Source organism: Lissotriton helveticus, chromosome 1_2, assembly GCF_964261635.1.
Source record: "Lissotriton helveticus chromosome 1_2, aLisHel1.1, whole genome shotgun sequence".
NCBI classification, from domain to species: Eukaryota; Metazoa; Chordata; class Amphibia; order Caudata; family Salamandridae; genus Lissotriton; species Lissotriton helveticus.
The window spans coordinates 248,649,092-248,674,748 of record NC_136058.1 but is presented as its reverse complement, the minus strand read 5'-3'; the positions used below and the strand labels follow the sequence as shown (position 1 = coordinate 248,674,748).

At 41.7% G+C, this 25,657-nt stretch overlaps 1 protein-coding gene across 2 annotated transcripts in view; it reads left to right on the top strand.

Annotated features, from left to right (window-relative positions):
- LOC144800424 (vitamin D3 hydroxylase-associated protein-like) overlaps window positions 1–25,657 on the top strand; it is a 654,091-nt gene that overhangs the window by 353,598 nt on the left and 274,836 nt on the right. The gene's annotated exons all lie outside the window — the stretch shown is intronic.

Here is a 25,657-nt window from a genome sequence, read left to right as displayed (position 1 = left end):
CACTTTTTGGAGCTCAGATTCTTCCAGTGAGGAAAGGCGACTGGTTGTAGTCAAAGAGGGTTCTGCAAGGCCAGATACCCTCTCAGCAAATTGGATCTGCTGATGCGGGAAAGATCTTAATGGGAGCAACATGAATCTTTAGCCCAACTGCAAAGTACCTTAGTCAGATCAGCTCAGCAGGTGGGTCCCAGTCCTCCGGTGGTCTTTTAGTAAAAGTTAAGCGAAGTAGACTTTGCCACTTGCCATGGGTCCAGGGTCTTGCAGACAGCACTAAGGGTGAAAGACTCACTCCAGCAGGGTCAAGGACAGGTCCAGTTCTGACTGGTCAGCTAGGTAATTGCAAAAAAGTAGTGTGGAGCTTCTTTTGTCCCTGTTGCTTGATCAGGAAGTCAGCCTTTTGACCCTTGGATTTATTTGTACTGGTTACAAGAGGGAGGACGGGACCTTTGTTCACGGCTCTTAGCATGTCACAGACAGGATGTCCAGTATGTTTTGTTCTTCCACAGGTCCAGAAAGTGAGTGTCACCTTTATGTCTTACCCCAGCTTTTAGGTGGCGAATACCCCTGGCCACTCCTTTGCCAATGGGAAAATGTCCTTGTGATGACCCTTCCCACATTTGTAGCACTTTTTGTGTGCTCTACTGCAAATAATCCCACAGTGCCCTTCACTAACTAAAACCAAGATGGCAGAGGCCTCTATCCCTTGTGCAGAACTCCTGTTCCACCCTAGAGGTGAGGCTGGGCAAATGAGCAGCCTCTACACTGTGGCCATGCAAAACTATTTCAAGGTAGTATCTCCTCTCCCAGTGGGATTGGTGTCTGGCTGACTAGAGGGTTAAAGGATTCAGACCCAGGCGTTAGCTACATCTATCTGAATAGGGTAAGCATAGTTGAAGTTAATTAAGGTCACGAACACAGCCCAGATGGGCTTCCTGCCAGAGGAACAGAAAAACTCCCCACACCCGAGCCCTGTGTCTCTGCTATGAGGGTAAGTTTACAACTTATCAAAGGGCTATTCAGCTCCTGTGTGACAGCAATAACTTTCTAAAAGTCTCTCTTCCTAAATATTTATTAGAAATCCAACAATGTTACATTTAAAATTCGATACCAATGCTTTCTTAAGGAACAGCCAACCCCTCTAAAGTGAAAATAACTTATTGGGCCTTTTCACTTTGAGGACATGTTTAAGATGAAATGTCTAAATGTCTTAATTTTAAATACCATGTACCCTACCTTATGGGCAAAAGGGTCTTGCTGGGGTGTCTTATTAGTATTTGAAAGGAAGGCTTAGACCTGTCAAAAGGGGTTATTTTGACAGGTCCAATTGGCAGTTTTAAAACTGCACAGCCAGGTTACAGAGTGTAGACCTACAGTCCTGTTAGCATTGTCACTGCAGGGGGTGGCACATTGGGTGCTATAGCCCACTAGTGGCATTTAACTTACAGGCCCTGGGTACACGTTGTACCGCATACTAAGGACTTATAGGTAGATTGAATATGCAAAATATGGGTATACCAATTTCATCAGATTTAAAAGAGACCACAGTGGCAGGCTGCATGGAGTTCTACAGCCAGCAAAAACAGTCAAGTAAAAAATGTGGGGATGTACTATGGAACAGAAGGTAATTTCCAGTATTGAGAATCTCAAATAGCTCTCTAAGAATGGGCACAATTACATTACTAGTGGCATTAGTGCTAGTCACTGTAGATATTCATACTAGCTAGAACCAGTACCAAAAAGCTCACAGACCATACATGTTTGTGATGCCTATAACTCTGTCAGTGGTCAGTAGTCTCTCTGTTATAGGGAGGCTGGAATGTTGGCTGTTGATTTTTCAAAAATGGGTGCTTGTCATACATTCTCCAGAAATCAATATATAATATAATTATACCAGAGTTGGCACGGGAATCTTTCATGGAGCCTTAGGTATGTTACTTACTTTGTTGACTTAGAGTAGCTAATATAACAAATCCTGAAATGCTGATTATTAGATCCATAAATACTGACCTGGTAAGAAAGGTAACCTTTTGATTGTATAGGTGTAGCCTATCACTCAGTACGTTTACTAACTGCTGCAGGCCATTGTAATATAGTGTACCTTGTGCTTTGTGCATGCATGCATTACAGCAGACTTGACACTCTTTAATGCATCTTTCCAATAGGTACTTCTACTTTCAAAAATTTTAGTAAGGTTGATTCTTCTCTCCAGAGACTTCAGCTCATTTGGATGTCATTTGAAGTCATTTATATGTTGGCAATATCATGTGTTAATTATTATATTGCATTTATACTAGGCAAAGCAACATTTTAATCAATCATTCGTAATTTGTGAAATTTCAGAAATGTTTTGTTAGGCTTGTTAGGCAAAATTATAAAAAGTACATCATTACTTAATAATATGCCATTAGTGGCAAAATCTTTCCACAAGCACTCGGGAATAATTCAAATATCCAGAGCTTGAGTAGCTGTTGCTTGCTTCACTTGATTTTTGTTCTGTTTTTGTTTTACAGCAAAATATGTCCTTAAGTCAACATTGATTTGAGGACACATTAGCTGTTAAAATATAGTGCTGGATGATGGATTTGCATTTTGAGTAATTTGTGTAATTTTGCAAAATGTTCCTGAAATTTTGCACTATTAGACAAAAGTAAATTAGGTGAATTTGGAAGCCCCTAATTTATACCATGCAGAGGCACTAGCTACAAATGCACACTTAATTTACAGCATGTACCATGTTATGTGTTAGGAAGACACATCCAGGTAAGATATTCAGCTTTTATTTAGCTTTGAGAGAAACGTCACCAACTTTCTGCTGCCAGCCTGCAGTTACTCCAGAAGCAAGCACTACAACAGAATGCTACCATGGATATGGAATAATGCTGGCACATGCAGCTTATTTCAAAAGATCACAGCATTATGTTATGTTATATGTATTTTTATGGTGGGCATCTCATCAGGGAGGCTATCCTGTGGCTATAATGAATGGTGTGGCCAATGATAGGACCTATTTGAATAGCCAGGTGTTTAATTTCATGCAAAATCCAAGGACTGATGTATCGTTTATGATGTGCATGTAGAGGTCGTTCAAGGCTTTGGGAGCCAGGTGCAAGAAAGCACACTTGTTGGCTTTGGCTCTTAGGGTGCAGGGGATGTCGTAGAGGATGAGGCTGGCTGAGCAGAGATTTCTAGCCAGTGTGGGAATTTCATCTGGATGTTCATGAGAGTTGGTCCTAGATTTTGTAGGGCTTTGTATATGTGCATGGGGAGTTTGAAGAGTGCATGCTTGTGAACCTGGAGCCAGTGGGTATATTTTACTTGTGTCGAAATGCAAGAGATGGGAGAGAGTTTCAGTGTGAGTCTGTCTGTAGCATGTTGAATGAACTATAGTCTCTTCATGAGATGTGTGGTGATTCCAACATAGAATGTTTTTTCCTTGTTCCAGATTGCTGCACACCAGAACCTTTGTGATGGTTCTACTGGTGTTAAAAAGGAGGCAGCTGAAGATTTTGGTGAGGCTCTTGAGGGTGAGGAAGCAGCAAGAAGCAACTGTGTTGACTTGGCTGATCCTTGTTGTCCACTATCATACAGAGGTTCCCGACTTTGTTAGAGGGGTTGGAAATTGGTCCTAATTTGGCAGGCCATCAGGCTTTGGTCCTTTGCAAAGAGTACCACTTCTTTCTGCTAGGTGTTGAACTTTGGGCAGTTGCGCTTTATGCAGGTGGGGAATTTCTTCTGGGTGTTGAGAGTGTCGTCTGAGAGGATCAGATTGGTGTCGCCAACTATGAGATGATGTTGATTCTGTAGAGCAGCCCCCCAACTTACACCAACACACCGACATTATAGTATTGCTGACGATATGGACATTAAAGACCAGGTGTTCCAGGAGGTCTTTGAAGTATGCTGAGATGATGGAGTTGTGGTTGTGTTCTTTATAAATGATGGCTAGTTCTACTCTGGGTTAGCAAGTTCTGTACGGTGTTGCAATCTTGAAGCCAGGGGGGATAGCCATAGCGATGTTCGTGGCTGAAGTTTGGGAGAGCCAAGTTTTTGTCAAGAAAAGCAATATTGGTAGAATTTGTGCGGAAAGTCCCATGCTTTGAAGGCATGTCTGATGACTGACCGAGTGTTGAGGAAGAGGCAAGTCAGGGTGGGTTGTGAATTATGAGGAGATGTGTTGTGTGGGAAGAAGAGGAGGGGAAGGGATGGGTAGGGGCTAATGGCAGGGGGGCAAGCAGGAGAAGAAGCAGGTTATGCAGGCGAATGCATCTTCAGTGTTGGAGGGGGAGCCATGGGGGCAGTGAGCTGAGGGACATCTGGAACGCAGAGTGCAGAGTTCAGTGGCCGAGGAGCATCTGCGGTTGCGAGGGGCCTGGGGTCTTGACGCTGTGTATAGGGAGGGTGCAATGGGACACCCTTTGTCACGCTAAAGGTGCGTCTTTGATACACCTCCTTCTCAAGGGGACTTCTAACCACAGATTCCCCACCTTTTGAATAATCCCCCTTTTGTCAGACTAGATACTGAAAAGTTTCAGCAGTATACCTGTGCACTGGCTGTTGGTGCTGGTGGCTCAGTGCCAAGGTTTTTTTCTCCCTGGACGTGCTGTTGACAGGCCTATGTAAGTGTCACCCATGCGTGCTGACATCAGTTCCTTTCTTTGTTGCACCACCAGATGTGGATCCAGAACTACCCCTTGTCTCACTTGAGACCACTCTTCTGACTAAATGTCTACAGTGTTGAAACAGAGTTTAAACGTGTGGGGAATGCTTCAAGCAGATGTTCGTGACTGACCCACATGCGGTTTCCTTGTGGTGCCTAGAGTCAGACCATGATTTCCAGGCCTACAGTGATTGCTCCTTGATGCACCGCAAGACCATCCAGAAAGTGAATCTCTTTGCGGTGAAACACAGTTTGTACCCCATCCTGATCGGTTGAGGGTGAAAGCCAGGTCCGGCTTCCCAAGTCATTCCTGCAACAGATCGTCTTAAACATCTAAATCAAATTACCAGGCTCGGTCCACTAGGTAGACCAGGAGCCACATGGCCGGTTCTAGCTAGCTATACACCACATCCTGACATTGAAGGAATGTCAGGCAGAGAACTTTTAGTTCAGCTTAAACAACTAATTAAAATACATAGACAATTGGCCCAATATGTCATGCGGACTTTAACAGTCCAGCCAGCAATAAAATTTCCACAGCCCACCTCACCAGGGGAACACAAATAAAATTACACCACAGACTATACAATCAGTCATTGGCAAATTACCCGCAAAACGGGAACAAATTCCGTTCTGGTTAGCTCAAAAAATTACTCAAATAGAGGCAGTATTTCCTGATACTACACCTCATGAAAACCACAGAATTCTGACAATCTGTCTACCAATGGGGATCGCACCACATGTGGAGGACTGTGACACTTGGGGAACAGTCTTTGCTTCAATATACACAAAAACACATGGTGTTCCGTCTATGGCGGTTATACCAGACGTACTAAAACAGATTCAAAATGAATACGGTCCAGAGCCTGCTTTAAATCTAGGTATGAAATTACTGAAAGACTTTAAGCAAGTCTCGGCTATACTACTAGCCAACATACAAGGAGAAGCAGCATCTGTGGCGATCCGCCAAAAATTTAAAGAAACAGAAATCACAGAACAACCTTTTGAACTTGCCAGAATAATTGAAAAGTGCTATGAAGAATTAGGTAGAGATAGTTTGGGTGGGCAACCACTAAAACCACAACTAACTGAAAATCCTGAAAAAGCTTTATTAAGAATAATCTCATTACTCAAAAAAAGAAGTGGGAGGGTAATAAACAAACCACTCCCAGAGAAAAACAGTTTCAGTCCAGAGGAAGGTCCCTCCCCCGGAGAAATAGATGTCCAGGACGAGGGGACAGGTCTCCACAACAGGAGCCCTCTGAAAAAAGATACAACCTTAGAAATAGGGATAATTTAAGAAAACCTGACAGATATCAAGATAATGATACACATCCCTCTCGATCTTTTCAGACTTCCTCACAGAAATCGGAAAGAAGAGGACAGTCAGAACATAAAGAAGAGCGCGTCAAGTCCAAAGACAAGGAACCTGCTCATCAAAGTAAAAAATTACAATTTCCAAAAAACAAGGTAGCTAGTATTAAAATAAAAAATGCCGAGGATTCTGAGGACACAACTCAAGAACAGAGAATGGGCCCAGACAATGCTGGACAGCGGTGCAGAAGTGACCATAGCTCGCAAGATCCTGATGAATCTTCTGGAGACAGTGGACACGAATGAATACATTCAGGTGGAAACTGCAGACACCAGAGTTAGTGTACCCCATAAATTATACGAAATTTATTTACGTATAGAAGGGGACAAAACTAGGAAAATAAGAGGTCTCTTTTGGGAGAATCTATCTAAAGGCTATGATCCTTCTAGCAGAGAAAGACTGGCTACCAGAGTTTGTTAGGGAGTGCCCACATGGGGAAGAAATGATTATACCTGCCTTCTCAAATCACATTCCAATTCATACAAAATACACATATGCTAGAAAATGGGCAGTGGCCCAAGCCCCTGCAGTATATAAAAATCATGTAGGATGGGATGAGGATTCTCCTCACCATAAAATTCAGTTAAAAAATCAACCTACTGCACAGAGGCAGTATCCGGTTAAGCAAGAAGATAAAAAACAAGTCCGGGAGATCTTAGATCAACTTGAATACCAGGGGGTGATTGAAACATGCACCTCACAAATGAACAACCCTTTGTTTCCTGTCTCCAAACCGGACGATTCATATCGTCTAGTTTTGGATTACAGACACCTAAACTTTTGTTGCAAAACATTTGCAGTACAAAACTCACACAGTGCAGCACTAATGAATAACATTGTGCGCAAAAAATATAAAACAACATTAGGGGGTCGATTCCGATTCGGGAAAAACCGCTCCGAATAGCCGTTCGGAGCGTTTTTCCCGTACGAATCGTACCCTGCAACGTCCCCCGTACGTACGACGAAGTACGATTCGTACCAGGAGCCGTACTCCGTACGAGTCGTACAGAGACCGTACGACTCTAATCTCCGTACGATTCTCCCTCGGAACCCGCTGTATGCGACATCTGTACGGTTCGCGGCTGGTTTTTAGGACCCAGCAAGTACGATACGTGTCGGGTACGCACCGTACAACCCTTTTTCTACGGGAGCTGAAAGCAGCCATAAAAGCAGAGTTCGCGCCGAAACAGGTACGGAACGGCCCCCCCGGGTACGGTGCGTACCCCCCCATGATCGCTGGGGTACACACCGTACCTCTGTGATCATGTGGTGTACGAGCCGTACCCCCATTGTACGAACCCCCATTGTACGAACCCCCATTGTACGATGGGTGTACGAGCCGTACCCCCATTGTACGATGGGTGTACGAGCCGTACCCCATGTACGCTGGGTGTACGAGCCGTACCCCCATTGTACGATGGGGGTACGGCTCGTACACCCATCGTACAAGAGGTACGGCTCGTACACCCATCGTACAATGGGGGTACGGCACATACACCCATCGTACAATGGGGGTACGGCTCGTACACTCATCGTACAATGGGGGTACGACTCGCACACCCATCGTACATTGGGGGTACGGCTCGTACACCCATCGTACAATGGGGGTACGGCTCGTACACCCTATGATCGCAGGGTTACGGTGCGTACCCCTGCAATTATGGGGTGTACGGACCGTACGGTGTGTATGTGTTGGTGTGCTTTTCCGTACAACTCGCCCTTACCTGACGTGGACCGTACGAATCGCGTCCTCATACCCCAGTCCGGATCGTACTCGTCGGGTCGTACGACATGTGTACGAGTCGTACGGTATGTGTACGAGTCGTACGGTTCACTCTTTCAGCATTGCAATACGTACGAATCGCTACGATTCGGACAGATTCACGGAATACGGATCGTACTTCGCAACTCGGACGGACGGGTATGATTCGTACGGAGAGGGCTTCGGATACAAATCGTGCGGACGTTTTTTTTCCCGAATCGGAATCGACCCCTAGATATTTCAAATGGTTTCTTCTGTCAAAACATTGGACCAGAAAGCAGGTATTTGACCGCTTTCTCCAGTATGGGGGCCCAAGGGCAATTTTGTCGTCTCCCCCAGGGATTCAAGAACAGCCCAGGATTATTTTCAGCCAGGGTAACAGAAATATTACAAATGTATGATGATGAGGCATTATCTTATGTCGATGACATCTATCTTACAGACGATGACCTGGAGACACACTTGAAAAGAGTGAACACCATTATTCTTGGGTTCGCATCTGAAGGGTACAAATTCAACTTTAAAAAATCACGAATTGCCCACCTCACTGTCCTATTTTTAGGATATGAGTTATCAAGTGATCGCAAAAGCCTAGCAGACAACTTCTTAGAGAAGTGTGCAGTACTCCAAGCTCCAAAAACGCTGAAAAACTTACAATCAATTCTAGGTTTCCTGAATTTCGGAAGAACTTACATTCTAAACTAACGCAGAGAGGGTTAAACCCCTCTACAAATTAATAAAACCTGATTTCAAACCAATTAATTGGACACAGAAACACACAAAAATGTTACGATCAATACAAAAAGACATGTTAACTAAAACAAAACTGCAAACACGCGCAAACGAACGCAAACTTGTAATCTGAGTCATCCCAGGAAGATGCAGATTTACGTACCTGACCTCTAATGAGGGAGAAACGGTACCAATAGCTTATAAATCACACTTGTACACACAATTTGAAATGAAATTCAGTTCTACTGAAAAAATTCTGACTGCAGTCCAAACTGCGGTAGCAAATGAAAGAGCCCTAGCCGAAGGGAAGAGCATCTCTGTTTTAACAGCAGTATCAGCCCTTGAGGCAGTACCAAGACCGAGCATTCCAAATGCTATGGCATTAGATCCAAAATGGATACAACGGGTTAATTCTCTTGCTGCAACAGACGTGATACACGCATTTGGTCCCAAAATGAAAAAGCTAGAACATCTAGAATACGAACATGAATGTCCTCTGTCGATCGAAATGCTGCCTCTCGAACAGTACACCTGTGTAATCTACACGGACAGATTTGCACAACACTACTTTGTGGATAAACAAGTTTATAATGCAGCATGAGCGATTGTTAAAGGTCGCTGGTGCATAGATAAATTCAGACCAATGGTCACTAAAACTGAATCACTCAGGAACTGCACAGCTCAGCGAACTGAACTACGAGCTTTAAAGATGGCGCTTGAGAATGCCGATCGCGAATCCCCTACACTAATAGTGTGCGAATCGCATTTTTGCATCCAGTCTTACAATAATTTCATGCAGACCTGGATTAAAAACGGTTACAAAGATGCGACAGGTGTCACAATAAAGCATAAAAAACTATGGGAACAAGTAGTTCTTTTACAGAAAGAACTACGAAAGACTCACGTGATACATACGCAGAGTCTTCGACGTGATGGCGTTCACGTTGCAGGGAATTCATTGGCTAACAAAGCCACAACGGCAGCTGTTCAACCGGCTTCCGTAGCTACAAACAAGCGTTCTAGAAAACAAATAGATGGAGAAACCATGCTGGCAGTTAAAGCTCATTAAAAGGCGACTATGCGGCATTACCTCTAAATTATCCACTCAATAATACATACATAATTGATGCGAACTCCGTTCCTTTTGCTCGAATCCCTGGAGTGGGGGACAGAGTAATTCCAAACACGAACCGAGGGCTTACTTGATTCAAGCAGCACACATGGGAATGGGTCTGAGGCACCAAGAGATTTTGAAATCTCTAATAGAATTGCAATCACAATACTGGTGGCGGGGGATGAGCGTGCAAATTTATAACTTTGCAATGGATTGTCAGGACTGCAATAGAGATCGCAGTTGTGAACCGGACCAGATACCAGCCCAGACACCTCTATTAGACAGCATTAGGCTATCTACACGCAGACGTCCACACGGAAAAATGCGATCCCATAAATATTAAGACAAGATTCATTTGGATGTGGCCCCAGCGCTCGGCTGACGCCAGAACTGTTATAAAAGATTTGCGAGTCTTTATCGGCACATAGGCAATAGGCATGCTACATTCTGACCAGGGTCCTGCGTTTAGCTCTCGAGCTTACAAGGAGGCCATGCCCAGCTTGGGCATTGCATTGCGGTAATCTAGTCCAGTGGTTCCCAAACTTTTGACTCGTGAGGACCTCCATTGAGTCACCACTGGAAGCCGGGGACCCCCAAGCAATTTGTATGAGTTAAATTTCAAACATTAACCCCTTGCGCACTCGTGACGGAACCATTCTGTCACGAGCCACGGTGGGGCTGTGCTGGTGACGGAATGGTTCCGTCACGGCCCGTCCGCCGCGCCTGCGCAGCGCTGATTTCGCGCCTGCGCGGTGCGTTCTATTGAGCGGGCGGGGCCTTGACAGAACCATTCCGTCACAAGCAGTGATGGAGTGGTTCAGACACGAGCGTGGCGGCGCGGCCCGCCCGCCCACTAGCTCCGCGGCGGAATTACCGCCACGGCCAAGGGGTTAAAACAGTAATTCGAAAAAAATACACACGTGTGCACACAAAACAAATACTCAAAGTACTAAGGATGTTGGGGCCAGATGTACGACCATTTCATTTAGCGCCTCGCATTTAGCGACACATTGTGAGTGGCAAATTGCGAGTCACTAAATGAAATGTACAACAGTTTTTTGTTTAACACTGTTTGGGATTCCCAATGGGGTCGCAAATTGCGAGGTTCATTAATATTAATGAGCCTCTCGCAATTTGCGAGCCCATTGGGAATGCCAGCCCTCCCAGCGATGGTGGCCTGCTGGGCTCTGCAGGCCACCATGTCTCGGACTGCTTTTAAATAAAGCAGTTTAAAAAAAAATGCAGCCTGTTTACCATGCATTTAAAAAAAAAAAATGAAATGTTTTCGTTTCATATTCTAAGGGCAAGCAGAGGTCCCTGGGACCACTGCCTGACCGTAAAAAATTATTTTGCATGCATTTGGGCGACCCCTTGCCATTTGCGAATGCATTACCATCTACTTGAAGTAGGTGGTAATTGTGACTGTTTTGCGAACGCAAAACATTTGTACATGGTTTTGAGACTCGCTATTTGGAAGGGAATGCCCCTTCCAAATAGCAAGTTGCAAAACCTATTTAGAGAGTTGCAAACAAATTGCGACTCGCGAAATAGGTTATGTACATGGCCCAATAGGTTTTTGCATGCGCAAACGGGTTCGCGAACCCATTCCCGCATATAAAAACAGATCGTACATCTGGCCCTTAGTATTTTATATTGAAGTAATAGCCCCTCTGTCACATGTATTTCATTTGTTTTGTAGCATCTCTCATACCATTGTAGGATGTCAGAGCACTTTACATCACACACATATAGAGACATTGAATCATACATGTAAATCAGCGTGTATATAAAATATTTAAAGAGTGCTTGGTCTGGAAAAGTACAAACTCAGGATTCAGAGCATAACACAGTGGCTAGCATTGACTTTAACATTGAAAATTTATTTCCACCCAAATATATCTTTTTAGCAGCATCAGGATAATGAATAACTGGGACAAAATATAAGTTACTAACTGGTACCATGCAGTTTGCAAGCAGCTCTTTGATGACAGTTTATAGGTCCCTCTGCTAGATTACGATTGTCACTTATGAAGTGCACGGTAATAAAGGAATCTCTGTGACAAAAGCAGTGACCACTAACCTAGGCACATAAAATGCTGCTTTTTAAGATGCATGTTACACATTCTTTGCAGTAGGCACATTAACCCTCTGTGCTACATTAGTTAAATCAAAGCTGCCACTGAACAAACCTCTCCTCGCTCTCCAGCAGGTACATTATTCACTGGCATTCTCGTGACACTTTTATTGTTGCTGGAAAGCTGCTAATTATATAAGAAATGTTTCTGTGCTTTTAAAACTGTTGCCTACGGACCCCCTGGGAATGTGTCACGGACCCCTGGGGGTCCGCGGACCACAGTTTGGGAAACACTGCTCTAGTCCATTCCATCCTGAGGGAAATGCGGTAGTGGAGAGAAAAAACTGTGACATAAAGCAATCTATAACAGCGAGGGTATTAGGTTCGGGCGATGGATGGGTCAAACATCTAATAAGTGTCCAACGTAGTCTTAATAATCTGCCAAGACATTCTCTGGGTGGAATCACTCCGTATGAACTTTTGGTTGGTACTAGAATGATAATCGAATTCCTCGATAGTCAGACTTCAGTGGTGGAACAAAAAACCTTTGATATCAAAGATCGTTTGGCTGTTTTACAGGACTTAAATGAAACAAGAAGAAGTCTAAGTAACACAAAGCTAATGGCCACTGAAGAAAAACCACCTGTCCCAGCAAGACCTGTCTGGATTCCAAAGATTGGGGATCTGGTCAGAGAAAAGATCGTGGTGAAGAAGGAATTTGGGCCTTCTTACAGAAAAGCAGTACCGGTCTTAGCTATCAGCGGAACAAGATCAGAAGTACTACCGCCCCTTGCTGGTAAAAAGGAGAACATAGTTGTATCAATCGACCTGGTAAAACCACAATCATGTGGCCAATAATAAGTAGTAGGCCCAGTGGACTCCCAAGATGTAGCAGAAGACCAAACCTTGCTACAATTCAAGAGGTTCAAACTGAAAGACTAATCACATTTGATAAACCTGCAGTGAATAAAGAAGGACTATGCAACAAAGCCATGGAACTTGTGCCTCTTGAAACGCAAATTGCAACAGTTCGTCAAGAAACACCTGTCTACAATGATGTAGCCTCTGACCATACTAATATGACAAAAGAAGAAGCAACTACAAAGATTAATAAAAATCCTGAAGCAATTCCAACAATTGATAGAACTGCATCTGGTTACTTCATCAATTTCGATGACTTTTCTGAAGATCCAAGTGAACATGAAGAAAAGCCAGCAAATAAAACTTTCAAAGAAAAAATAACTGAACTCTTTCATGAACTTGGAGAAACATATCTGATTGCACCATGGATTTAATTGTGGATTGTGTTAGGTGTACTTTTCCTCCTACTCTGGCTCATTTTGGTTTTAAGCTTGGGAAGAATGATTGATGGAAAATACAGTATAATGGACACAGCAAGTCAGAACATCAACTTGGTTCTAAAGCCTCACAGATCTTCTCACATTGAAAAAAAGAGAACTATCATCAGTAAACATCACAACCATTCCTATACCTGGTGGTGTAGCATGGGATGCTACTGATTACGACATCTATGGCCCGGTTGAACTATTGAAATATCTACAGCAGTTCAAGGTTTCATTAAGTGACTTTGTATCACCTAGTACTTTCTCTGATGATTGGAACTTTGAAATTATTAATAATATGATGTCACATTTAGAAATGTCAGCAAAATTTACAGAACATGATTATTTAGAAGGCTCGTCAGATTATGAAGAAATGTATTGCTTTAATCATTATGGGCAACACTATTTGCATAAATCTGCTAATCCAAGAAATGTTTTTACTTATAATCAATGGAAACATAGTCCAACACAGCCAAAAGGCAGTTCGAAAACATTTTATGAGAAATTCCCATACTTCTCAGGGTTTATTATCATTGATCCAGAAATGTTTTATTTTAAGACTATAAATAAGACAGGAATGAAAAACATGTTGACAAATACTAAACTGATATATTTTGCAAAATTTTATGAAAAAATGTCTACATTTGGTTTTGAATTTTGGAAAAACAACATTGAGACAAAAACTATCTGGGGTACAAAAGACTGGCAGTTACAAGTTTTAAAATCATTATTCAGAGCCTGCATGATCCCAGAACAAATAATGTTCCTGAATGACACCCTTCAACAAACAACCTGTCTTGGCCTAGCCAAGATAAAGGACTTAAACAACCCGTCTATACCAAAGCCCATACCTGATAGTAATAGCACTACAGATGTGGAGATAGAAAATGGTTGATCTGGCCCACAGACACTAATAACTGTCAAGATAGATTCCTGAACAAAACACAGAGCAGGCCAGACCCAAGATATTCCCAGAGACAACATCCAGGGATAATTACAACATACAGTGTAGGAAAACTATACCTCGAATGGCTACAGAAATCCACCCTACCTGAAATTAAGCAACACTTGACCTTACTTAAAGAAGGTGCTGACTTGCGAGATTTCTTATTGGGACCTCGCAAACAGCGTCAAAAACGTTTCATATACGCCGGTATCTATGCTGCTTACAACGAAGCTTGGAAAATGACGCAAATTGAAACTGCTGAAAAAATACGAGAAATTGATCGTATTAATTTGGAAAAATCACTGTCTGTAGAGGACAATGGGGGGTTAACGACTCTGTCCTCCAGAATTTATTCACTGGACAGCATTGTATCATCTGCTATTCATATAATATAACAGGATATGCTAATGTCACAACATGGCCAGTCCCAATTACGTTCTATTGTACAGTTAGGCTGGACGTTACAAAATCTCCATTCAGGCTACGTGCCATGGCGTCTAATCAACACAACGTCATTATTTTCTATCTTTAACCTTACAGATAAACAAATCTCTTTAGCACAAAAAGGAGCAGACTATACGGTGCTGAGCATTGAAATCTCCGAAAGACCTGTCATTGAATGGATAATACATGGCACCATTACAATTCCGATAACAACTTTTCAGTTTCAATATTGCCATAAGCACATACCAGCAGGCCTGTATGAAAGGTTGGGTAAAGGTTACATCAAGTCAACCTGCAATCTACTTTACACACATAGATGTTGGAATGGGGGAAAAAAAGAGGTATTTCTTAGTGGTTACAACTGTAAAAACTCACTGAGCGGTACACTTCTGTGTCAAGGAATTAACTTGCATGGAGCATGCGAAGGTTCATCAAATAACCTTTCATGCCACCTGCACGGCACCCCTGCTACACAAATAGAGCCTTTTTTCAGACAACTTTCCAATGGCAGTTACGTTATGATAAGTGACCGCAGCTGTTGTGGCATGGTGCCAGGAACGGCCTATCTCGTCAGTGTAACTTCCAGGGTCACTTGCTGTATGCAAGTACTGTATCCAAACAGCAAACCAGACAAGGAGGCAGCGATATGGCCTTCTCTGAATATCTCTTCTATTCGAATTGATACTTTAAGCAGAATGAAATCAATTCTTTTACAAACAACTGTGCCTTTAACCTAGTCTAGAGAAACGTATGATCTGCAAGTCTCAAGGACAGCAGCAGAGATACATGCATTATTATCAACAAATTGCCCCGTGCATTTCGCAGAAATGTTAAGTCAAATCTTGAACATGTCTGATACCAGTGGCATCGCACATGTATTTAAGAAAACAATTTCGGGCTTGTTAGCACCCTTTGAAGCAGTCCTGAGCATCTTCCCGAATTTCGTGCACTCTGTGTTTGGCGGCCGGCCTCTCATCTTGGGACTTGTAGCAGGAATCTTATTTTTGTTCCTTCTGCTCCGATATGGCAAATCCAGCCACAAACAAAACTCAGGCTACAATGGAAGAAACGCTCCTAGCAATGAGATACCGAGATCGGATTACTAAAGTCCTCGGCTTGGCTCGGCTAAGAGATCTGAATACTACCTGGTTTCTTTCGTTCAGACCAGTCTGGCAAGAATGCATCCTACCTGTTCTACGATGCCTGCTCTGTGGAGAAGAATGCGTGTTAGACGTCTGTCTCACACTCCCATCAGCAGTACCTATGGATATCGATACTTTGCTTGGTTTGGTAATGGCTCATGCAACGTGTTGTCGCCAGAGGCTACCTATTCTGATGACGGCATTCGTTGAGACCTCACCATTACGATTAGGTGGCGATGAGGTACCAGATGAAAGCGGCACACAGGTACAACCTTCTGTGACCATTGCTGATCTAGACACCGATGACAGCAATGCATCTCACATATGCACTATTTCTACTTTTTCGGACATGGTCCAACTTTCACCTACTGTTGTAGACAAATTCTTTGCTAGCCTATCTGAGCTAATGTTCTCCCCTAACAACGAGAATAGCTTTTGAAAACACGAGCACACAGCGTTCCCTGAACTCTGAATTCGTCCTTCAGTTTTGATAAACAAAACTTCTAAAAAACTGTGGAACTATTTTTCCCTGAAAGCGAAATTATTGTTTCCCCGTTACCAAAATATTAACTTTTTTGGCACATGATACTCTGCTTAAAGTAGAACTATTCTTAGAGAACAAGATTTCTATTTTTGAAAACTCTAGAGACAATATTTTGATTTAGCCTCTAGCACATGTACAGTCTTGTATAAATATGTGATGAAATGGTCTCGACCTTCTCTTCTGTATTAAGAGCCATTTCATAAATGTAATTTTCGTGATTCATTCAGTCAACATTCCAATGTACAATATATGCATTATCTGAATGATACCACTGCTTACAAAAATGTACAGTATACTACTCATTTTCGTGTATATACCATTTCAAATGCATTTTATGTATTTTGGGGTGGGATGGAAAACACATGCATAGATATGTTTAAAATTGCTTAGTATTTAGTAATGATGGACATTATACGTGGAGTGGGTGTTGTAAACGAATCTAGGACTCTAGTTAAATATTCCCGATTTATGCCCTTATGTGGTTATATCAAATCATATCCTTATATAGGCATAAGAATCATACCCATATTAAGACATAACCAATGCAATCCAAATACGGCAAGGCTACTCCCATAGTCTCCTAGAAAGCACAATGCGTTCTTAAACAAACCAAGCCTTCAGCATCCCGGGAATTCCCCCTGCTTCTGTATCGATTTGTCCTAGAACTCCCGGAGTCTTAAAAGAACTGCGAGTTCTTAGTGACGTCTTATGTCCAACCTTACGTCAAACTCGGCACCTTCCGGGTATAAATATACCAGCATCTGCTCTAGCAAAACACACAGTGGTTTGGAGTAGATCGACTATCTACTTGCCCGACGCCCTGCTGTAGCAAGTGCCGAAGGAAGCCGACCCTACCGCGGACGCACTGAGAGAGACGCTGTCTTTTCTCCTGCCGAGAAATCCAGCTCCCTCTCATCCTTGCGGGTTGCTGGGAGATCGAGTCCTGAGAGAGAGATACAAGACCTCCTTCATTCTATAACCAAGGTACGGAGCTGATTAGACCCTTAGAGAATTCGTGATTCAGATTCTTGGCAGAAACTATCTTAACTCAAACTACATCTCACTTACTCCTTCCCAGGTACTAGGCTTAGGTTAGGTACACCGGGGTAGGCGTATCTTAGAAGCACCAGTTGAGTATGCTTAGTCTTAATTTTATCAATGTATATATTTTATCCATTTTAAACACCGTATGGCTTAGAAACCATGCCATGCTTTTACAGTATTATTTCATAATACTCATTTTACTGTACGCACTTTACTTTATGACAAGTATTGTAATTGTAGCAACTCACTTCTCTTGCATGAGAAAGAATACTGTTCAATAAATAACCTCTTTTATTGAAAATGCCCTTCTCTCTGTTTCTCTGCACTTCTGGTGAAACTAATCATGCACGATTGAATAAAATAGTTATCTATTGTTTCCGCGACTCTGGAGGTATAATCCTTATTCTGGAGGAAGCAATGTTGTCATGTTTATGCGGTTGTCAGAAACTAATCCATTCTTGTGAATTCGAGAAAGTTTCTAGTGACCTCTGAGCTAGCTGGCATTCATAATTAAGTCTAACATATTCAATAGCGACCCAGTCGACCTAAGTCCTACGTCTAAACTATCGTTTATGTTATTCCAATGCGCAGAGCCTATTGGGAATATAGGAACTACACTACACATGGGCCGAGGTCGAATGGTTAAAACCAATGTCAAAACAGAGTATTCGTTAGGTAACGAAACAAACAAATAAAACCACACCGCAGCACAGTGAAGGCACAGCACAGCGTAGGGGTCAAAATTACTGTTCCCAATCCAGAAAGTGCAACAGGAGGGAAAGCGTTGGATAGCGGGAGGGTTAAAATTACTATTCCCACTCGCAACAGTAGGGAAAGTGTTGGATAGCGTACGGGTAAAAATTACTATTCCCACTCCAAAGAGTGCAACAGTAGAGAAAGTGTTGGATAGCGTAGGAGTAAAAATTACTATTACCACTCCAGAGAGTGCAACAGTAGGGAAAGCGTTGGATAGCGGGAGAGGTAAGATTACTATTCCCACTCCAAAGAGTGCAGCAGTAGAGAAAGCATTGGCTAGCGTAGGGGTAAAAATTACTATTCCCACTCCAGAGAGTGCAACAGTAAGGAAAGTGTTGGATAGCATTGGGGTCAGAATTACTATTCCCACTCAAAAGAGTGCAACAGTAGGGAAACCGTTGGATAGCGGGAGAGTTAAAATTACTATTCCCACTCCAAAGAGTGCAACAGTAGGGAAAGCATTGGATAGCGTAGGGGTAAAAATTACTATTTCCAATCCAGAAAGTGCAACAGTAGGGAAAGCGATGGATAGCGGGAGGGTTAACATTACTATTCCCACTCCAGAGAGTGCAACAGTAGGGAAAGTGTTGGATAGCGTAGGGGTAAAAATTACTATTCCCACTCCAAAGAGTGCAACAGTAGGGAAAGCATTGGATAGCGTAGGGGTAAAAATAACTATTCCCACTCCAACGAGTGCAACAGTAGGGAAAGCGTTGGATAGCGTAGGGGTAAGAATTACTATTCACACTCCAGAGAGTGCAACAGTAGGGAAAGTAAATACTTCATATATGAATAAAAATAAATTAAATATTAATACCAAATACAAATTAATTAAAAGTAATTAACAACTTTATATAATATAATAATGAATACATTAAAAATACATAAATAAAATTATTACAAATATTTACCTATTATTACAAATTATTTACCAATTACCAATTAATTATTTAACAATTAAAACATTATTAAAAATGACAACAAAACAAAACCAATAAATAAATAACAATATTTAATTACTTACAATTAAATTACTTCCCACCCTATTCCCCTATAAACCCACAACCCACTACAGAAAATACATTAATACAATTTACATAATTATCAATTAATAAATTAATTAAAATTAATTACCAATTATATTTTAATTAATTACCAATTAAAAATTGAAATATCAATGAATTCAAAATAAATACTAATAAATACATTTAAAAATTTTAATAAATATATTTAAATTACTTCCCACCCTATTCCCCTATAAACCCACAACCCGCTACAGAAAATACATTAATAAAGTTAACATAATTAACATAATTATCAATTAATCAATTAATTAAAATCATTATCAATTACATTTTAATTAATTACCAATTAATTATTAATTGACAATTAATTCAAAATAAATACCAAAAAATAAATTAACATATTTAATTAATTATAATTCAATTATTTCTCACCCTATTCCCCTCTAAACCCACAACCCGCTACAGAAAATGCATTAATAAAATTAACATAATTATCAATTAATCAATTAATTAAAATAATTACCAATTATATTTTAATTAATTACCAATTAATTATTAACTAACAATTAATTCAAAATAAATACCAATAAATGAATTAACATATGTAATTAATTATAATTAAATTACTTCCCACCCTATTCCCCTATAAACCCACAACCCGTTACAGAATTATATTACGCAAAAATGAAATACCATAAAATTAATTAATTAAAACAAATTATAAAATAAATATACACTTTTCACACATATACTAACATAAAACATACTTTAAAGAATTAATATTAACTTACTTACCTCAAATTCGATATTTTTGTTGTTTATATTCTGTCCATTCGATATTTTGTCCATTCTATATTTTTGATTCGATATTAATGCTATTCTAATCGATATTTTTGTAGTCTATATTCTGTCCATTCGATATTGTGTCCATTCTATATTTTTAACTCGATATTAATGTAACTCGATATTAAAAACTCGATATTTAGACTGTATACCCTGGGCAGGGAACACACATGTGTACTTGACCTGCCTTTCATGTACCACTTGCTTCACCTCTCCCTAGGGGTGCTATAGTGTTAGTGAAAGGCACCCTCAGCATTGGCCAATTAATTAGAAAGGCCACCTGGGCATAAGTGCAAATGCGCAGACACAGGCCTGCAATGGCAGGCTTGAGACATTTTTGAAAACACCAGGTAAACACCACTTCCTAACATGTGTAGGAAGGTGGGGCGCACTTTCACAATATATCACAGTGGGAAAATGCCCAGAGTCCTAAGGCCACAAAAAGAGACTCTGTGTGCTCCAATCCCAACCAGCTCCTCAAAAGACTCCAAAACATACAGACTATAGCAGCCAGGCTCATCCTGGACCTCCCAAAACAGACCCTCATCATCCCTCTCAGAAACCTGAACTGGCTCCCCACCCAGAAGAGAATCCAGTTCAAGGTCCTCACAAATGCATACAAAGCTCCACACAAACAAGGACCATCCTACATCACCACCAATTGAATTTCCAGCTGCCTTCCTGGTGAACTTCAGAAAGAAACTCAAGACCTGGCTTTTCGACGGAGACTCTTCAACCTCAGAGCCCAGGTACCCTTAGGGGTGGCAGTGCAGCGCTATACAAATACTGTTTGATTGATTGATAGTATACATGTTTCAGGCCTGCTATTGTAGTCTGTAGTGTAGTTTTATATTGAAATTTAGACCTGATAAAATAAACCTTTTGCCAGGTCAAAACCTTTTATTTAATACTTATGTCTCCCCTAAGTAGACCCTGATGGCTCCTAGGGCAAGGTGCATGGTATTTAAAAAGTAGGATATATGTTAAAAAAATTCATGTCTTAGCAGTGAAAGTCATTTTTTACTGTTGCAAGGCTTTCTCTCCCATAGACTAACAATGTATTGCCTTATTACACTTAATAAGTGCTAACTTCAGATGGGGGGAGGTGAGGGGAGATAGGGAAATTATGTCTACACTCAAATACATTGTAATTTAAAATGCTCTTATGATGGTGAAGACGGATGTTATGTTACAATTTTGTAAATGCCACTTTTAGAAAGTCTGCATTTTTATGCCCAAATCAACTATACCTTTCACCCATGATGACATGACTGTGAATGAGCTTACTGTTGTGGGTTGTGTATTGCTTCCAGACAGTGAAACAAAGGAAGCATAGGTGTAAGGGGAGAGGGTGTGGGGAGGAGCTGTACCCTGTGCGGATTGCATTTCAAAGGGCCCTGCCTGCAGCACACACAAAGGAACCTTCCGTTGCCTTTGTCACCCTACACATTTTGGAGACAAGACCAGGGAAAGGGTAAAAACTGACCAGAACCCGTTTTGCTACTCGCACAGGGATTTTCCCCATTCAGAGACTGGCACCAGTTATAAAATGGGAGCTTCAGAACCTCTCATCAAAACACTCCTGGAAGATTCAGGAATGCCCTGCTCTCTGAGGAAGAGGGATTGTACTGCTGACTAAAGAAAGGATTGGACTTGCTTGCCCAGGTTTCTCAGAGTGACTCCTAATGTCAGCTGGTTGACCTCCTGTATGAATTACACAACACACTTCCAGTGGCCTCCCTGCTACTGCCCCGCTGCCCAACACCAACTAGATGAGCCAGAGCCCTGCTGCTTGCCTCTCCTGGAGAGAGTTCTGATCCCCAAGAGATGCTCCCCCGGTCCTGGATCCTTGGCTGGCATCAGTGTGAAATCCTCCTAAAGAAAAGGTGAAGTTCTAGATTTTTTGGCTCCTTGTGACCCCAAAGTGACCTTTTCACTCTGAGAATAGACCGACTGCGATGAGCCGCAAATGTGAAGCTCCAGCGCGACCAGCTCTTTGCACTGATGGTGACCCCCCATGATAGCCAGCAATGCGAGACCTGCATTTCACGCTGACAGTAACAGCCTGCAATGTTTGCCAACGTGAAGCTCCAGTGACAACCAGCTTCTCACTCTAAAGCAAAAAAACTTCTGCAATGCTTTATCTGTTTCTAATGTTTTCAAAAAAGACAAGGGGACCCTAAAGGTGACCAAGGACCTAGGGGAACATATTATTATACTGAACAGAGGTCCTTGTAAAAGGATTTAACTTGAATAATGCATATAGAACACAATGGAATCCATATAGGCTACCCAGCCGGGTAGGAATTTTTTATTATAAACAATTATATTTCTGTCAAGAGACAGTTGTAATTTCCGGTAGGATACAGTCCTGTATCCAAAACAGTACATGTAAAGTGTGACAATGGTGAAAGGAGGTGCCAATTTAAACACATAGGTCAAAACAAAAACAGAAACAAATGACGAAACATTTAGGCGAAATAGAGGAAGAAGCTTGCTATGAGTTATGCTTAATGTGGCAAGCAAATTATGTAGAAAACAGACGTTACACCTCAATTGAAATTATTTGTGTGTACGCTGTTATACTAAGTCAACGGCGTTTCGATCCCTTTCATGCAATAGCTAAAATCATAATCAGGACTAAAATTATCTATAAGCCTATATACAACACTACCACATAACAGTAGATTTCAATGACGCGGGGAAAAACGGGGGGAGAAAAAGGTGAAAAAAGTACAAATATTCATAATTAGGAATTGAGTGCTATACATATGCCAGACACGGTAAAAATGCACTTACTAATACAGAAGGCACTATTTGTGCATCAAGGCCAAAAGAATTAAATGGAGAGTGCTTATTAAGGTCATGCAATGTCAAGGGCTGTCCAGCCTGTGAAAAGTAACCCGTGAAAAACCGGGCAGAAGTGCAGGGGTTACTATAATAGCAAAACGGCGTTGGGAAAGACATGTTGAGTGAGGACCAGTGAGGGACGTGGGTGAACCGGGAATCTACTGTGGTCGAATCTAGTCAAACGTGCGGGGAACCATTTACCTAATAGGTCGCTCTTCGGAACCTGAAGGGAGAAGGATGGATGTGGTTAGAGGGGAATACTCTGGATAGGGACAAGGGAGGGGAGAGTGGGTAAAGTGCAACCTTACCAATTGTAAATAAGGAGGGTGGGTTAACTAAACAAGTCAGAACGAGAATTACCGGCGTTATAAGGGGTCAGTGCGAATTTACCTGATAAGCGTCGCTCATCGGAACCTGAAGGGAGAAGGAGGGATGTGGTTAGAGGGGAATACTCTGGATAGGGACAAGGAGGGGAGAGAGGGTAAAGTGCGACCTTACCAATTGTAAATGAAGGCTAGGGGCCCCAGGCTGGCGGGAATCCTCAGCGCTTCAAACTTGTACGGAGCTGTTCTGAATCCTGGGCGCCTTGAGTCCCTCACGGGTGAGTAGTGCGCTTTACAAATGATATGATTGATTGATTGATTGATTGTATGGTGTCTTTCTGAAGGGGGAGTAAGGGATAGCGAAAGGGATGACCCTCCTCCAAGCCGCCAATGCGAGTTTAGGAACGAGCGCGGTGGCTCGATGCAGACTGCTTACGGCAGTGTGGACGTAGATATGATGGCGGGAGTGGAGTGCTCAGCGCAGGGGACCGGGTGGGAATTACATCAGCCATCAAGGGTGAGGGGATAAGAAACCAAGACACTTAGTGGCGAGAAGAGTGAGAATTAGGGGTGCCTATAGGATATTGCCTAGGGGGAAAAAGGAGGGATAGCATGCAGAATTGGCTAAATTCAATTCAAACAATTTACAAATTACAGTGTATTCTTCAGAATTGGTGGAGACAGTAAAAACAAAACCAGTATTATTGGAACACTTAAAATCAAAGAAGGTTGGCCCAATCCTCAGTTCTGTTAAGCCCATTTTTCATACTTTTGGTCCGCAAAATCCATTTTAATTCCTCTTTGTTGAGAAGGCTAGTCATGTCTGCTCCCCTCGGGGCTGTTTGATTTGGCTGATGATGGTCCATTCAATGTCATTTTTATCATGACTGTGACTTGAAAACTGTTCTACCAATGGAGCGTTTGGCGTCTTACATCGGATGCGTCTTCAATGTTGGCATATTCTGATCCATAGTATCCGGTTTGGCAATGTGGATTGCAACATTTTCAAAAGTTTTGCCATTAAGTTTTTCGTCCTCTGACTGCCAGAATTTCGATTTAGTCTGTTTGAGCATCTCATTTCTTTTATAAATTGCTCTTCTCTCCTCAACCAAATTCAGGAAAGACTTTTCCTCAGATCTCAATTTACATGTCAAATTGTTTTTAAAAGCATACTCATAGGTGAATTTATTTGTCACGATGAAAAATTCCCTCATCTGTTTGGCTTGCTTATGCTTATTTAGGCTTTTCTCAATTTTCAGATTTGCAAAAATCTCGTCGTAAATTGAATAATAATATTCTAAACGACCAGTCTGATAAAATAAGCTAACTATTACACTACAGGTTATGCCATAAGTAAGAGGAAGCATGTTATAGGTAACTCCCTCCGAAACAGAAGCAGGCAATTTCACACAAATGTAACAGTCTTTGACTTCCATGACCTTTACATATTCAGCCAGGAGTCTTGAAAAAGTATTACTAGAAAAACCACCAACAGATCTATCCTGGTGAATCTCTGCATTATGATCAATAACTCTGTTAGTTTTGTCTGTTGCACTATGTTTATCTTGTTTAACTGAAGCTTTGCCTTATACATCTCCTTGTCAATTCCAAAAGGGAAAATGACAGCTAAAACCAACCAAAGCAAAATTATTAGGACCACACAAATCAAAGACATTTTACAGCATCTCCTAAAAATGGAACATCTTGAATTGTTATTTAAAAAAGTGTAAGGCATTTTCACTCTGTTAACAAAGCCTTGCAAAGAAAACAAACATCAAAATTTTAAAATTTCTAATCTAATTTCTAACACCCCCCTTTTTTTTTTTTTTTAAGAAATTCCCACTTTCTAACAACTTTTCTTCGACCATGTGTCTTACATCAATGTTTTTTCCCAGCTAACACAATTTCTTCGACCTTGTGTCACCTAACACAATTTCTTCAGCCTTATACCAAAAACGAAAACGTAAAAATTTTAACAGAAGATACTTCAATCTTTGTCACTATTGTCATCTATCTCTTCCTGACTACTGCTACTAATCTCAACTACAGGTGGAATTATTATGAAGGTCCATTCAGGCGACTTGTATTTCTGGTTTGGTTTCACAACTCTCTTCGCCCTACTTCTAATGACTTCTATTTTCTTTCCTGATTCGGTTTTCTTTTCAGGATCTTATTGACTTGTTATTTCATTAATTTCCTCCTTTTATCTGTTAACCAACTTGAATTTCAGACCTTCATTTTCTTTTGGCCAGTTATCACCTTTTCTCAGTAATTTCTTCTTTGGCTCAGACACATTACACTCTGCTCTCCAAGCTCTTTTTCTGAATTTTCTTATATCACATTCTTCATCACTCTCTTCAGATTCTGTACACCCCCACCCACTACGCCGGCCACACGCTTGATCCCGTCTTCTCTACCAGCAAGTACATCACCTTCAGCCACGCCACCGGACTCCACTGGACCAACCACAGCTGCGTCCACTTCAGCTTCAAAAGATCCATGACCCACCACCACCCGCAACAGGTACCTCACAGGAATTGGAGCAAGATCACCGCGGACCACCTCACCACCTCCCTCAGCCAGAGCCCACCCGCCAACACAACGGACCCCAACGAAGCAGCCCGCAACTTCACACAGTGGCTGACCGCCTGCGCCGACGACCTCCCGCCACTAAAGAACCCTC